At 39.1% G+C, this 15,106-nt stretch overlaps 1 protein-coding gene across 4 annotated transcripts in view; it reads left to right on the top strand.

Annotated features, from left to right (window-relative positions):
* Nucleotides 1–1,826: 1,826 nt before the first annotated feature.
* The window catches only part of sipa1 (signal-induced proliferation-associated 1), a 52,329-nt gene continuing 39,049 nt past the window's right edge, over nucleotides 1,827–15,106 (top strand). For 2 of the 4 annotated variants that reach the window (XM_028030846.1, XM_028030841.1), the window contains exon 1: nucleotides 4,975–5,292. The gene's annotated coding sequence lies outside the window, so the exon portion shown is untranslated. Of the gene's footprint in view, nucleotides 1,975–4,974; nucleotides 5,293–11,589; nucleotides 11,712–15,106 lie in introns of those variants that run through there. The other 2 variants (XM_028030842.1, XM_028030843.1) reach the window with 2 other exon arrangements.

Raw genomic sequence — 15,106 nt, 5'->3', positions numbered from 1 at the left:
GGGCGGATCTCTTGTGTTGATGGCGTGTTAACAGGAAAAATGATGCGCTACAAATCAGGTTATTGCAGAAAAAGCTCACTTACACCAAAGAAACTTACTTGGCCACTAGAGGGCGTAATTGAGTTAACTATTAACTGCTGCGTTAAAGCGAAGAATGGCGGATGCTTAAGTTCAGTAACGGAACAAACACTGGATAACAGAAGGTAACGCAACCCGATATATAGAGCCTTTGGAAATACATTTAACCTTAACAGAAAGCAATTACTTTTCTTCATGAAGTATGACATTTTGACAAGTTTAGTTTAGCATTTTATTGGTTTATGTGAAGTTTGAATAGCTAACTTGACACGATGTATCTCTGCTTCACCACATATTGGCTCCAGTCGACAGCTGGACTCAATAAAGTATCATTTTTAATTTATTGAGATAGTATTCTCAATAAATTTGGATATTTAAAAAAAAAATGTTTCATTTATTAAATAGAAAAGTAAAACAGAAACAAATTAATTGCGGGTTGTTTTTCGTTAGTTTTGATTACGCTGGTTTACATTGGCCGGAAAACCTAAATTTAATTTCTCAGAAAATTAGAAGACCGACAAAATATATTTTATACAAATATGTCACTAAGACAATATGGAAGGTAAGTGGAAAGCCACTTAAGGTCATTGCTTAAAAAAAAAAAAAAGAAGCTGGAAATGGAGGAAGAAAATTAATGGAAAAGTTGCACAACAGGAATAACCCGCATCCTTGAGAAGATTATTGATGCCAAGCCATATCAAGAGATTTTATTAGATCTGAATTGGTCTGGCTGGAGTCGGACTTAAGGAACCATCATAGATGTAACCAGAACATGAGCAACTACTATTATATTCCTTGTATTAAACCAATTCTGATCCAGAGACGATATCATAACCATCTCACCTAGGCTAAAGAGGAGGGGATGATCTGTTGTTTAGTTTTGCAACCTCCACTTTAAATAGTTAAGTAAGCAATTTTATCTTGAAATCAAGTTTCAAAGGGAACCTCAACCAGATATTCAGTGCATAAACTGTACAGTATAAGATGCTTTTCAATGCATCTCAATGTTTTACTCTGTTAGCTGTAAACCTTAATCTTCAATGTTAGCAGAAATAATTGCTTGAAATATAACACAGTGATGGCTCTTTAACACGAGTTTTGCTTTTTAAATAGAATGACTAAAAGTTACTTTTTATAGAAAAATTGGTTTCTTGAAGTACAGTATACCTTTAAATGTATGAATCCATTTTTATTTTAATAAGTGCATGTCCACATGGTGTCACTGTAACATCGGACAGTGTTGTTGGGAAGTTTACCTTCAAAAACCAAAGATAGTTAATTCATGTTTTTGGTCAAAATGCCACCAGCTTGAAAGTAGATATTGAGATCATGTGTATCTGGAAGTGCTAGGGTTGGTTGTGTCAAAATCTGGAGGATTGGACCAGTGTGAAAATGAGTTATAGTCAATGCTGGTTTTATTTCTTAGTAAGATTCATTTTGGTATGATATAAGTAAATGGAGCTCAGTCAAAATGTAACATGATTTTCTGTTCTTGTAGGCCATGAGGATTTTTTCTTTTAAGGATCACCTCTCTGATTAAAACACATTAAAAATGAATCCTCTAACCATTAATTGGCACACCAAGACATGAGCTTGTTTGTTAGAAAACTGTTTTAACTATCATCTCCTGCCTCTGTAATTTTCTTATCTTCCCAAGACACACTCCACCAACACGGCAGGCCTCTCCTCCTTCCCTGCCCCCAACCTCAGACCGGAGCTGTTGACCTCGTAGCACACACACACCCACACACCCCCGCACACACGCAGCCATATGTTACGGCCAGGACGAACCTCCACGCTGTCATTAGGGGGATGGTGCCGGACACTGTGCTGAGGTTAAGCAGAGTGACTCAAACTCTCCTTGAGCATCACCAAACGATTTGCTCAAATTTGCAGGTATGTTGTTCCTTTCGATGCCGTGCTGGATGATTATGGGGATGGAAAACAACGAGGTTAAACTCCTGTAATCTCATTGCTGCTAAGCAGGTTGAGTGTTGCGATGATCTCAAACCGCACTGGCCTCACACTTAGGACGTACACAGATGTCTTTATAAATAAACACACCGTCACACAGATGCACACACTCCCACTTTCACCTTTGCCCCTACAGCTTTTGTGTCTTTATCTCTTGTGTGCAGAAACATCAGTTTTGGTGCATGTAGGTGGTCTTAACATTACAAGCCAGACCTTTCTGCAAAATTAATCAAACTCGGTTTAGAAAATTTATTTACACCCTTATAGATATATTCATTTTTTTTCACTTAAAATTTTTTTCAGATTATTACATACATTTTAATGATACATACATATTTGACTGCTGTTTTGATGGTCTTCTTCTTGAAAGCTGTTTCACACCAGATTTTTTCCCACAAATCGAGATGGCTTTTGACTACCATGAGTGAGGGATTTTTTTAGTTGTTTTTGCTTTGTTAAGATCCCAAAACTTTCCCATGGATGCCAGTCATTTTCTGATGGTTGCATCATGAACCTTATGAGTGAAGAGAGGTCTGCTTGCCTTTGGATGTTTTGGTCTGCAGTGGATAATTGTTCTCACTGCGGTTTGTTGAAGCCTGACGCCTTAGAAACGTCTTTTTAACCACTTTCAGACTAACTGACTTCAAAAGACTTTATCTGTTCTTGAATGTCTTTAGATCAGGACATGATGTGACAGATTTTTTAACCTATTTCATCTTGTTAGGTCCCATTTAGGAGATTCCTTAATTTTACAGTTCATGTCTAATGGCCTTAAGTAAATTTTAACTAATCTCTCCAAAAAATGTTAGCAAATGTTACAAGATGCAATTCCTTCTTAAAAAAAGGGTTTGATTTGGATATGCATAACTTAGCAAATTTTTATTCCAGAAAATTTGCTAAGCCCTGTGGTTGGGTGCCAGGGCAATCATTCATCCAGCAGCCCGTTGTGTTTTTGAGTTAAAAAATGTTTAAAGTTGACAAGAAATTTTAAATATCACTTGATAATTATGTGTTGTTGAAAGACTGGAAGATTAATACCTGAACACCAACTATAAAGTCTTAAAAATGCAAACATGAAAAAAAAAATTAAAGAAATAAGCAATTCTTGGCCTGGTGGCCCGCCAGGCTTATAGTACACTTGGGAAAAACCCTGTATAACATTTTCCCCTTAAGAAGATCACCTTTGGCTCTAAGGTATTACCCTTTCTCAGAAATTGAGATACACTTAAACTTTCTTTGGCAACTCAGGAAGTGCAACCTGCCACATTAGAGGTTATCAACTTTATCTTTTACACGTCTGTCATTGTGTGATGCTAAGCAACAAAGCATAACAGGCAAAAACAGCAAAAAATAATCTGCGGAGAAGATCATCAGGTCAGGGGAAAGGCAGCTAACCTCTCTGCAGACCCCGCACATCCTGGACACAAACTGTTTATATTTTGTTGTTCAGATCCAGAAACCACAGACAGGGCTTCTTCTCGCCATGCAGGTTTCTTGGTTGTTCAGGTTGCATAAATATGACCTTCTTTGGTAAAACACTGTATATACACATACTTACATAAAAATCTATTATTTCATATCATATTTTTGATATTTAGATTCAAAATGTGGATCAATTTCCTTGTTTGTTTTGCACAAACGCAGCCAATATTGTTGATTCTGAAATGAAATTTTCATTTGAAAACTACATTTTTCTGTTCACTCTGGTTTTCTTTGTCTTGTATGAAAATTTGTTTTACAATCTGAAACATTTTGGTGCAACAAAAGTGGAGAAAAAAATAAATCTGAAATACTTTTTCATAGCTCTGCATGTCATTGATACAAGCCTGGATATTCAGCTCTGCCTCCAAAACGCTGGCTAAGCAAGTCCTGTCAGAGTCAAACCGTGTTAGGATGAACTCAGAATCTAGTCACTCTAACTCTGTAATGTTCAGTAGTTCAGGCTAGTAAAAAAAAGCAAACATTGGTTCTCTACTTTTGATTCTTGTTTCCTGAACAGAAATTAAAGACGGAGAACCAACCAACATTTAGCTTTTAGTTTAAAACTTTGATAAATTGTGTAGTACTTATTACTTAGACCAACATTTAGCTTTATGGTTTTAATATCGGAGCAAGACCTAGAGAAACTTCTGTTAGTTTATTACTTAGCAACCCAGAACAAGAATCAAACATGGAGAACCAACATTTAGCTTTATTCAAATCTAGAAGTCAACCTAGAACAATTGGAACCAACATCTAGCTTTTTAACTCTTTACTCCAAAACAAACTTTAGATCCAGAGAAACTTCTACTAGTTTATAAATTATGGACTCCTTATTCTTATTAAACATGGGGAACCAAGATATAGTTTTATAATTTAACTGATTTGTCTTTTTTTTTTGGTTTTGTTTGTATTTCCTTCTGGTTCATGTAAGGCACTTTGAACTGCTTGTTGCTGAAAATGTGCTACATAAATAAAATTATCTTACTATGAGCAGCTATTCTCTTCCAGTGTGCTTTTATGTTTATGTTTTGTGGAGTCCTTTAGAAATACATTCCTCATCACCCAACTTGGTTTTTATTCCCAAATTGTCTTAGGGGACCGCATAGCATTTTTTAAAAAGTTCTCCACAAATGGGAGTAAATGAGCAGAAGTAGTTATTTCAACATATTGCGTCAGCATCCAACATCCCACCACGTTGCTTTTTGTCATCTTGTGTTGTTGTTTAAGCCTATTGAGCATGTGCTTCTGCAAATGTTTAAAGTGACCCTCTTTGCACGTCGGTGTCGGTCCTCCTCTCTGCCGCTGCGGTCTGTTCGTCTCTCCGACAAGGAGGAGGGTAGGAGGGAGAGAAAAAGGAAGGGAGTCGGAGAAAGAGGGGGACGGCTTTTCTGTGATGTGAATGGAGCAAAGCGAGAAGGGAGAGAAAGAGGGAGGGAGGGAGAGAGGGCAGCACAAATCAACCTGCCTCTTCTTGACTTCAGCAAACAGCACAGAGGAGCTCGCCTGTAGGCGCGGGGATCGGGAAGTGTGTGTGTGTGCTGCGAGCTATTTCGCGATTCTTCTTTCTTTTTTTTTTCCTTTTTGGTTTAGAGGAAGGGAGGACAGCCCTGGGGAGGAACCGCGGCGGCAGGAGAAACGAGCTGCCTCACCGTGGAGATAGATAGCAGAAAAATGCTGTCATGGGGAGAGAAGGAGAGCGAGTCGGCAGAGAGGAACAGGATGGAACAAGGCAGGGTCGAGCAGGACTGAAATGTGGAGGTAAGCCTCGTCTTTCTGCACTCCCGGCCCGCCTGCGTCTTCTTTGTGCTGATAATGAATCTGGACGGATGGGACCGTGTTTCCTCTGTATCGGCACGCGTGTGCTCTTTCAGGCTCCCCATCCATTCAGAGACAATGTAGGGGATACGAAATAACGAGCAGGCATCCTCCCCCCTCTGCCTCATGCCCTTTGTGTTTCTGTCACCTCCCTGGAAATCACGTTCTCCTCAGTTAGAAATGCATCAAACCTTAAAAATTCACTCACGACATTGGACATTTGAAAGCACCTCACAACCTTTGTCGCATTTCATCCCAGGCCTGCCCTCCTCTCCTCCTATTCCGACACTAATACACCCCCCCTCTACCTCCTCCTTTATCATCTACCCCTTCACACTCACAAACACACACATTCTATCCTGTCTCCCTCCATTGTGTGCCCTCCAACGAGGCAATTGTCTTAAAAACCAGTGTTATGACATTGTCAAGAAGGCGCTGCGAAACCTTGAGCGCTTCTGGCTGCAGGACTCAGAGATGAGGGGCAAGGTGGAGGGAGCAGGGGGAGGATGGATGGATGGATTGGGGGTGGGGGGACACTTAGAAAATGAAAGATGCAGGGATAACAAAGAGAGCATCCATGTGTTTCATGTTTTCAAATCCTACTCCGTCAGTCTGGAATGATTTGCAGAGACGATGATGGAAGGGAGACGCGCAACCTGGACCAGGGTGTTGTTTTCAAGGTGGCAGAGAAAATGAGGGATGCAGGAGTCAGGCTCTTCATCCTTGACTGGTTTAAACATGGGACTGTGCGTCAGGGATACGTGGTCCTTACAGAGGCTGCAAAAAGAAAAGCTGAGCGGCAGGAAGGCAGGCAGCGGCGGCTTATGTAAGCCAGTGCACTCAAAGGATGGGCCATTTCATTTACATTGAGCATCATGACTCCTTGTCCAGGCTGGTGTTCGCTGTGGTTGGTGTCAACATGTTGAGGGATGAAATGCAGCTTGAGCTGACAGGATGGGAAGGGTTTGTTCTTTCTTTTCACCAGGGTCGACTTTAACTTGAAAAATCCACCTTGTTGTTCTCCTCCTGCAGATGCTCACCGTAACAAATATTTCAGCATCAAGTGCATGATGGTGCTCGAACAACACAGACTGACCTTTAAATTTTGCTGCTGATGACATTTTTATTTCTGCCCTCCTCTTTACATCAAACCTAAAAACAGTGAAATTACCCGGCCTTGTAAATATATTCATACTTCTGAATTTGTTTCACGATTTGCTGCATTACAGCTACAGATTTTGATGTGTTTTACTGGGATTGTATGACAAACAGCACTGTACAGTCCATCATTCAGAAATAAATCAGCTTCGTCAAGTGTTAGTTCATTAGAGAATCAGCCAACAAACCCAGAAGGACCAGAGATTTAAGGTCTTCTGTATCTCTGGAGAAATTGTTGACAGGATAATGATTGCTTGTGTTCCTCACAAATCTGCCCCCCTCTATAAAAGTGGGGCAAGTAGGAAACCTTTTTAAGTCAAATTTGCAATTTCCCACTGCACATATTTCTAAAAACCATGTATCTTTTTTTTCTTCCGGTTTTGTTGCTCTATAAAATAAAATATGTCAAATTTTCTGGTGACAAATTCAAAAGTTCACAGGGCTGAATACTTTTGTAAGGCTGTGTTTCACTCACCAAACAGATTTAAGTTATAAAACCATTTTAATTGTTTTAGATCTACATAGCATAGAACCAAATGTAATCTAAATGAGTAAATTACCAAAAATAACTGAAGCCTTTTGTTTGATTTCTAAGTTACAATTTATTTTTGGTTCCTACCATTTTACATCTAAACGACTAAATTTTGCTTGCAGTTCTCCCCGGGAAAGAGGTTTTAAAAGTCACACTAATGGAAATGTACTCCACTTATTATAGTGTGGCAATTAGATTAAATTGGTTTTCATTATTTTTTGTAATCTAATCACCTCAACCAATTATTTTAACCTGTGCTTTGAGAGTGAAAGCACTTTGTGTTGGTGGGAAGGGCAGGTGAGAGTTTTCGAGAATAAAAATGCAAATAACCGTTTGATTTGAAATGATAAAACAATTAATTATTTGTAGATTTTTTTTCTGTTCCTTTTTTGTCTCTTGAATGGAGTGAAAAGTAGTTCTGCTCTTACATATCGCCTTTTGTCTATTCTCTTTCTATGATCTCAATTCTGATAGACATTTAATGATTCAAACATTGCATTATTATTATGTTAAATTCTTAATAATTCGACAGTGCAGCCTGAACACTTAGTTTAGTTTGTCAGAGTATAAAATAACTGATTCTGTCTCTTCCAGATTCAGTAATTATTTTTCATCTAACTACTAAGCCAAAGAAGAAAAAGCTACATCTGAAAATCATTGTGCATTTCTACTGCTATCCTTGCATTTAAAGGATAAATTAGCAGCCAGGAGCTTTTTGTTCAATGCAGTTAATTAATTATTTGTGAGCAAGTGAGAAAATCTCCATAAATACTGCAGTTTTTTTGCTGTAGAGTCTGTGGGTGTGTGTTGGCTTTTACAAAGTAAGGAAAGAGAACGGTGGATGTAGGTAAATAACTATTGCTGCTCATCAATCTGGGAAAAACCACGGAAGGTCATTTTAAGATTTTCATTCAGCTGCAAAGAAAATATGAAACATAAGTGTGAAATTTTAAGCTTTTTGCGTGGATAGGAGTGGATGTCCCTCCAAATTCTCAGAGAAATTACAATCCCATATTCACACAGACCTAAATCAACACGTTACGTAGTAATATTCACGCCCCAGAGGAATTTCCACAGAACAGGCATGAAAACACGACATTATCTTGAGTCTTGAATGCTTGAGTAGAAGTTGGTTGAACTTTCAGACTTTAAGCTTCTTTTTCCTGGGATAAATTTGGCTGAAAAAATGGAACTAAATCACGACAATAACTGGCCAGTATAAGGAGGGACGATTGGACAAGAACATCTAACAAATATGATTTGTTTGAAAGGATTTCCAAGAGAAAGTTACTTCTTTCTGAGAAGAATATGACAGTATAAAACCAAACTACCAATCAGCAGAAAAATCAGGCAGCTCTTAAAAATGATGGTGGAGAGTTGATGATTTGGTCTCTTCGATTGACCTTTCAACTCCTGAATCAAGCGTGAATTCCCCTGAATCCATTTAGATGTGTTGAGTTTTTTCCTCACAAATGTCAGTGGTGTGTGGGGATGTACTTCTTTTTTCACGTACTTTTCCATTTGTGTTTCATCTTCCAGATATACCGTACATGTTGCATCTGTTGGCCGAGATTTTATACAGTCAATATGAGATTTAAATGAAAGTAAATACTATTTTTACCAGAGCAAAATTACAATTTTTTTGCTAGTCAGTCTTTATTTCTGAAGCACTTTTCCCCAGAGAGATTTCAGAGTAAAACATAAAGTGTTGAAATGGCAATAGCAAACAAAGAAATACCTCTATCTGTGATGGGGGAAGCCTGACAATTTGATAAAAGTGGAGAATAAAAGGCAAACAAAACATGCAAAACTAAAAAAAGAAGAAATTTAAATAAATGTATGATATCTAAAGCTTGGTAAAAAGAAGTAAACCCATTAAAAGGGGGAAAATGAGATTACATTAACACATAAATATCAAGTAACATAAATAACTGGAGTTAAAAAAGGATAATATATCAGACTTAAATCAATAAAAAGAACCATAATGAGTGGGTGTTTGCTGGTATCTGGGATATTTTGCTGTGGGTCAAAAACAAAATCTACCAGCCAAATTTCTGCTTTTTTTTTTTTTGCTTTCCAGGCTTCTACAACCTACACAGTTGTCTGCTTTCAGTTTGTGCTGCACAAGATTATCATGTAGGATTTAAATATCTGGACGTTACTAGGCAGATTTTGCTCTGGGCTGAGTCAGCATTATATCATCCGTGTTTTTTTAGGAGTTTTTTTTGTGTGACTACGCCCTGCCAGGCTCCCTGCAGGGGCTCACAGTGAGGAAGGCAGCTTGACAAGCTGAGCCTCCCCCTCATCGGATGGCAGGATGCCTCCGATACGAGCTGCTGGGTGAATCCTCTCAGCCTGTTCTCTACGCTCTTACCTGGCCTCAATGCGCCACTGGTCCTTTGGAAATCGTTTTTTTCCTCCTAAATAACATGTAGCGGAAAGAAACATTAAGTGTAGGTGAAGGCGCCGTGATGTTCAGGGTCACCTGGAGATTAAGAGATTAAGAAGTATGATAAATATCTTCTCAGCTGCAGCCATTTTATTATTTGTGGAGTCCTGTGCTTTTCAAAATAACCATCTTGATGCTTTTTCTATTAAAATGTCCCTTATGGATTTTACAAGCCTCATTGTATGCGCAAGACAAAATGTTTAGACTTTTCTAACTTACACATTGGAGGAACAGCCACTGACTTAACACTGGAAAAATAATCTGTCAACCATTTTAGTCTGGCTCAGGAATGAGAAGACAAACTGGTCAATTGTGTTTGATTTGCATAATTATTGTTGTTAAAACTGCAATAGGTAAGTTTTATCAAAAAAATCTACAGTATATTTTGCATATTTGTTAAAGGTGTCACTATGTTGCAATAGCTCCTCTGCCTCTTCCCTGGGGTTCTGCTGCCATCTGCAGAAATACACCGCTTGGTCAGAAACAACCAATCACAGCCAGGAGGAGTGTCTTAGCGCTGTCAATCATGCTCGTGTAATGTTGTGCTAATCGTGTAAAAACAACTTAACATTACAGAAAAACAGTTTATAGATGTCCATGCTAACTAGCTTGAGCATTCAGGCTCCATTGTGTGAAAGGAGCTGTACCAGCACAGAGCAAGCACATACACAATCTTAATGGACAGCGCTGAGACCCTCCTCCTGGTTCTGATTGGTTGTTTCTGACTGAGCGATGGCAGTAGAGCCACAGGGAAATGGGAGAGAAACAATTTTATTTTTATTTCACAAATTATTTGCCTCATACTTTTGCAACATGTTGACAGTTTTAACAAAAAATGTAAAATCATATATTCTTTTAAATAATAATAATACTGCACCTTTAAATGGCCCTTTATAACTATTTCAGTTATTAAGATACAGACTCTTGCAAAAGTCTTTATAGCCCTTATACCTTTTGACATTTTGTCACATCACAACCACAAGCTTCAATATATTTGTTTGTAATCTAAAGCAGAAAAAAAAACAATACATGGTTTTCACCAAATCAGCAAATACATATCTGGAATCTTTCATCTTCTGTTAGTAATTTATGTCACTGCCCTTCTACTGTTAAATATTTTAAACATAATCAAGGAATGTAAAACCTTTTTAAGTCACTTTAGTTGCTGTTTACATAGTTCAGTTTTTAGAGACAAACCCTGACGTAATAAAATATTGGTTTTTTTAAATTTTTATGTAAGAATCTGATGCAAACCAAATATATTCACGCTGTCCCTACATCCCGCTCAGCAGTGTCATACACACGTTAAGCCATTTCGTGGTGCAGTGGCTCTTTGTCATTGTTCTCGCCGTTATTACTGAAGAAGTGCACTCAGGGGCATTGAGAGCTACTGAAAGCAAACCGGGACCAGCCATTCATCCAGGCGCCACGTCACTCTATCATAATATGTGGTCGATGATGATTGAAAAAAGGCAGAAGGCATGCCATTCCGATCGCAGTTTAAAAATACTCTCACAGAGCTTGCTATTCTGGGAGCAATGTGCGAAATATGAACGATCGTCACTGCGTTTGTTTCACGTCGAACGGCCCCTTCTCACGAGCGTGGAGGAGGAAGTTGCTCTCTCAGACTGTTTCATTTGCACGTAAAAAGGCGTTTCTAATAAAGAAGTGAGAGCGGTTTCAGACTGTACGTGTTCTGTCCTCTGTCCTATTACGAAGGCCAAGCGGTGACCACACTCAGCACACTGACAGAGATGTAAGCTTGGTGACATACAGGGGGAAGAGGGACTGTTTTGGTTTCTTGTTTTTGCTTCTGAATTTCAGCTCTGTTTCACTTCCCCTTTTTTTCAGTCATTTTCATTAACACAGAACTAATAAGTGAACTAAACATACAGACAGGTTTGAGCCATGCATACAGGTACTATTGCTTCCTTCTTTTTCTATTCGTGTGCAGATACCTCAGACTGACACAGATGTGAAAACCACAGATGTGCAGAACATGTTCCTTGTATGCACATGTTCCATCACAGCAAAGCTGCAAAAAGTCAGCCGCCATTTGCGTCACCAGTTAACAGATCGGTGCTTTTTTTTTTGTCTAGGTCAAAAGGTGCAGTAATGCTGATACAATTGACACAAGGCTAGGAGAAGTGAGCTGCTGCAGCATGTGTTTGTCACATTAACTCATATAAACAGTTTAGATTTGGGATTTTTCCTCAGATGCAGGTGAGTAATTTTTTATTTGTTTTGCTAGTTCTGCAAATTTTTTCCAAGCTTGCTTGATTTCTGATGGCTTCTCTAAGGTTTTTTTTAAAAAAAACCTCCATAGCTCAAACGCCCAATCATAATTCCTCTTGTAAAACATTTAAAGTTGTATAGTTAGAAGAAAAGCTGTTATTTCCTCTCCTCGCTGTAAAAGCAGAAGGAATAACCTAGAGTGATGCCAGTGCCACCAAATCCAGCAGGACACATCAATCTGTTTCTCCAAATAATGAGAGCCATTATTTGGAGAAGCAAATAAACACTGAGCTTATAATGGACATGGATGGAACCAATGTAGCTTGTAAGTTAAATGGCAGCCATTACGGAGCGACCCCTCTTAGCTGATACCTTTACTCATAATCAACACTCATTTAAAGGAAGCAACGACGGTTTTTAGTTCGGCTTGCTGGTAAACAAAGAACATAAGCGACAAATGGAGATGTGTTGGCCGTGCAGCTGTCCCGCGTACGCTCGGCTGCATTTCAGTGCTCGACAGAGACTTTGAGGAAGCGGAGGAGGTCAGCCTCTCTTCCTCTGAAAGCAGACAAGGTGGATTCAAAACGCTTCAGTGTGCTGTTTAGGCAATATTGAGCAATCTCTTTTGGGTTCGCACAGATGATGTTGGAGCAACAGTGAGGCGTTGAGCACAACATAATAGCTACAGTCATGAAGCTCGAGGGTCACAAACGCCCGCCAACACACACATGCATGCAGAGAGTGGCCGCAGCAGGACAGCTGCTCTTCCTGCCTCTGTGGGGACAGTGAGCCACAGATACGAGGCTCGGACGAGTCACCAAACGCACACAGAAACACTTTTCAGCTACGCTCCAGCCCTCAATCTCTCCGCCTGCTCAGCCGCGCTCATGATCTACCCACAAGGTGTATTTTCAGATGCACAGGAAGTAGCAGCAAGTAACATGTCAGACAATAGTTCGAGTTTGGTGCCTTCTGAACGGCACGCATGGTAGGTCAGGACTAGCTCAGAAATAACCACTAATGGCTTGAAGAGGAAGTTGCATTTTAATAAATACAATGCTATTCCCTAAAGGCTTTCTAAACTTTCCACTCAGACTGAACTATTTGCTCGTTCTTTGATGCAAAACAGTTTAATGTAGGACAGATTAGGTGCAGCATGAACAGATTTTCAATTGAATTTAGGTCTAGACTTTGACTAGGCCAGTCTAGCACGTTGATGTCCAGTTTTTTTGCAGCTTCTAACAAGATTGACATCCCCAAAACACAATGCTGCATCTACCAAGGCTTCACTGTCAGTCAGGATGGTATGTTCAGGGTTATGAACAGTGTTTGTTTTCTGTTTTGCATAGAGGTCGAAAGGTTGCGTTTTGGTCTAAATTGCCTATTATTCAGATGTTATCTTTCCTCGTATTTCTCAATTTTGCTCTGTTCTGTGTATGTAAAATCCCGATAAAACTAATTGGGGATTGTTGCTGTTATTTCGTATGGTTTACAAGGTACGAATGCTTCAATAAGGGACAGTATAAGTTGCTCTGACTATTCTGTAGCGTAACTGTTTCTTTCCAAAAAGGCAGACAAAAGAAGAAGTGAAACTGCACCAGACACAGACCAACGTCACACGGAAAGTGACCTTTACAGAGACAGGTTTTACTGTAACACACGAGATCCTCTGAGACGTCCACTGCAGACTTAGATATAAATCATAACAAATCAGCTCCATCCAGCTCATGAATTATTAATCTGACAGTAACCCTCGCCCTCTTTCGTCCAGCCGTATGAATAATGTATTAGTCAGAAGTCTTAATGTCAAGTTATACTTAGGAGCCAAACAGAAGTCGGGACCTCAACATATAACAATCACAGCAGACTGCTTTTTTAGGACATTAACACCCTTCTCTGAAACGACACCAGCGATAACATGCTTAAAAAGAAACAAAATCCTTTGGAAATTGTTTTATTTGAGAGGAATAATAAACTGCTGCATTTTTAATTAGGGGAATAGAATAGTCTCAATGTTTTAGATGTTCCCCACTTTAACGTGCCTGTTTCAAATTAATGCGTCATTATCAAGCTTCTGTAAATCTTTCTGTGGAAGTAATTCAATCAGTTTTGATTCATCTATCCAAACATGGCTAACAGGTGAAGATAACAGATTCAGCGTGGGAAACCCAGGCATCCCTAACAACAGCCTCATATTCAGTCTGGAGGAAATCTTAAGGAAGATCCAAAGGCCTGAAGGGTTATATAGTCCCTCCTGAAAGTCCAGGGACAATCCTGCAAAACCTTCAAATACCCCAAAGTGGAAGATCAGGTACCTAAACTACCTTAGGTAGTTATATTTGGTGTGGAGAAGTAGCAGAATCTGGATGCTCCTATAGGCAATTGCACCATTGTGTATCTGCCTTGGTTTGAATGACATATTAAAGGCAGCTTTAATTAAATCATGTTCCAGGGTGACCTTTCTATACTTCTGATACTGAAATATTCTCTGGTATTAGCAACACAACTGCTTTGTGTCCCAAATGTAATGATAATTCTTCTCAGGTTTTGCAGTATTTGAGTAGTAGTAGTGGTGTATTGGCTTAATGATTTTACCTAAATTCATGATTAGCTGGGCAGACATTTTAGCTGGATTATTCAAGATTTCCTCACCTCCACATACAAATTGCTTGAAGTGACTCCAACAGGAGTGCAGCCTGACCTATTTTCTGAATAATTCACCAAATACTTGACCACCTGAACTAGTTTGTGTATAGAGCATTGAGCTTTCATTGTAATCCATCAAGCGTTCAGTTGTTATGGAAGGAAAAACTGAGACAAAAACAACCTGATTATTATTTATCATTTATTATAGTTAGTTTTGAGTGTTGTAACAATTCCTGTCCTTTTTGAATCATCCTCTATGTCCCTACCGTTCCTCCTACGCCTCAGCATCTCAGATGCTAATCTCTATATCAGGTGTGGCCAATGCAGAGCTGGCTAGTCCATCCGGAAAGAGTTTGAATGCATGGCACCTGAAATGTTATAACCTGTCATGTTGTTTCTTATTGAAAACAATGACAATTAAGAATCATCGTTATGTACTTCTCTAATTTAGACCAAACTAAAACGTGTTGTTAGTTCAGCGGTGAGATCAGAAGGCTATGTTTTCTGTGAAGGAAGCGAATTTCGGCAGCGTGTCCAATGGATTTTGTTTTTTAAATTATAATCCACATCTCATAAACGGGTTAGGATTGGAAGTAAATCAAGGCTCTTCTTTCTTCGGTTGCAGCAACAGACAAAGCCTGATCTATCTGTCCATCGTCCTCTCTAACATACTGTTACTTATGAAGTTCAAGTCACCAAGATACTTGAACTTCTCCACTTGAAGCAGGAACCGACCC

The sequence above is a fragment of the Xiphophorus couchianus genome, chromosome 11, assembly GCF_001444195.1.
Source record: "Xiphophorus couchianus chromosome 11, X_couchianus-1.0, whole genome shotgun sequence".
Classification (NCBI taxonomy): Eukaryota; Metazoa; Chordata; class Actinopteri; order Cyprinodontiformes; family Poeciliidae; genus Xiphophorus; species Xiphophorus couchianus.
This window is presented reverse-complemented; position numbering and strand designations above follow the sequence as displayed.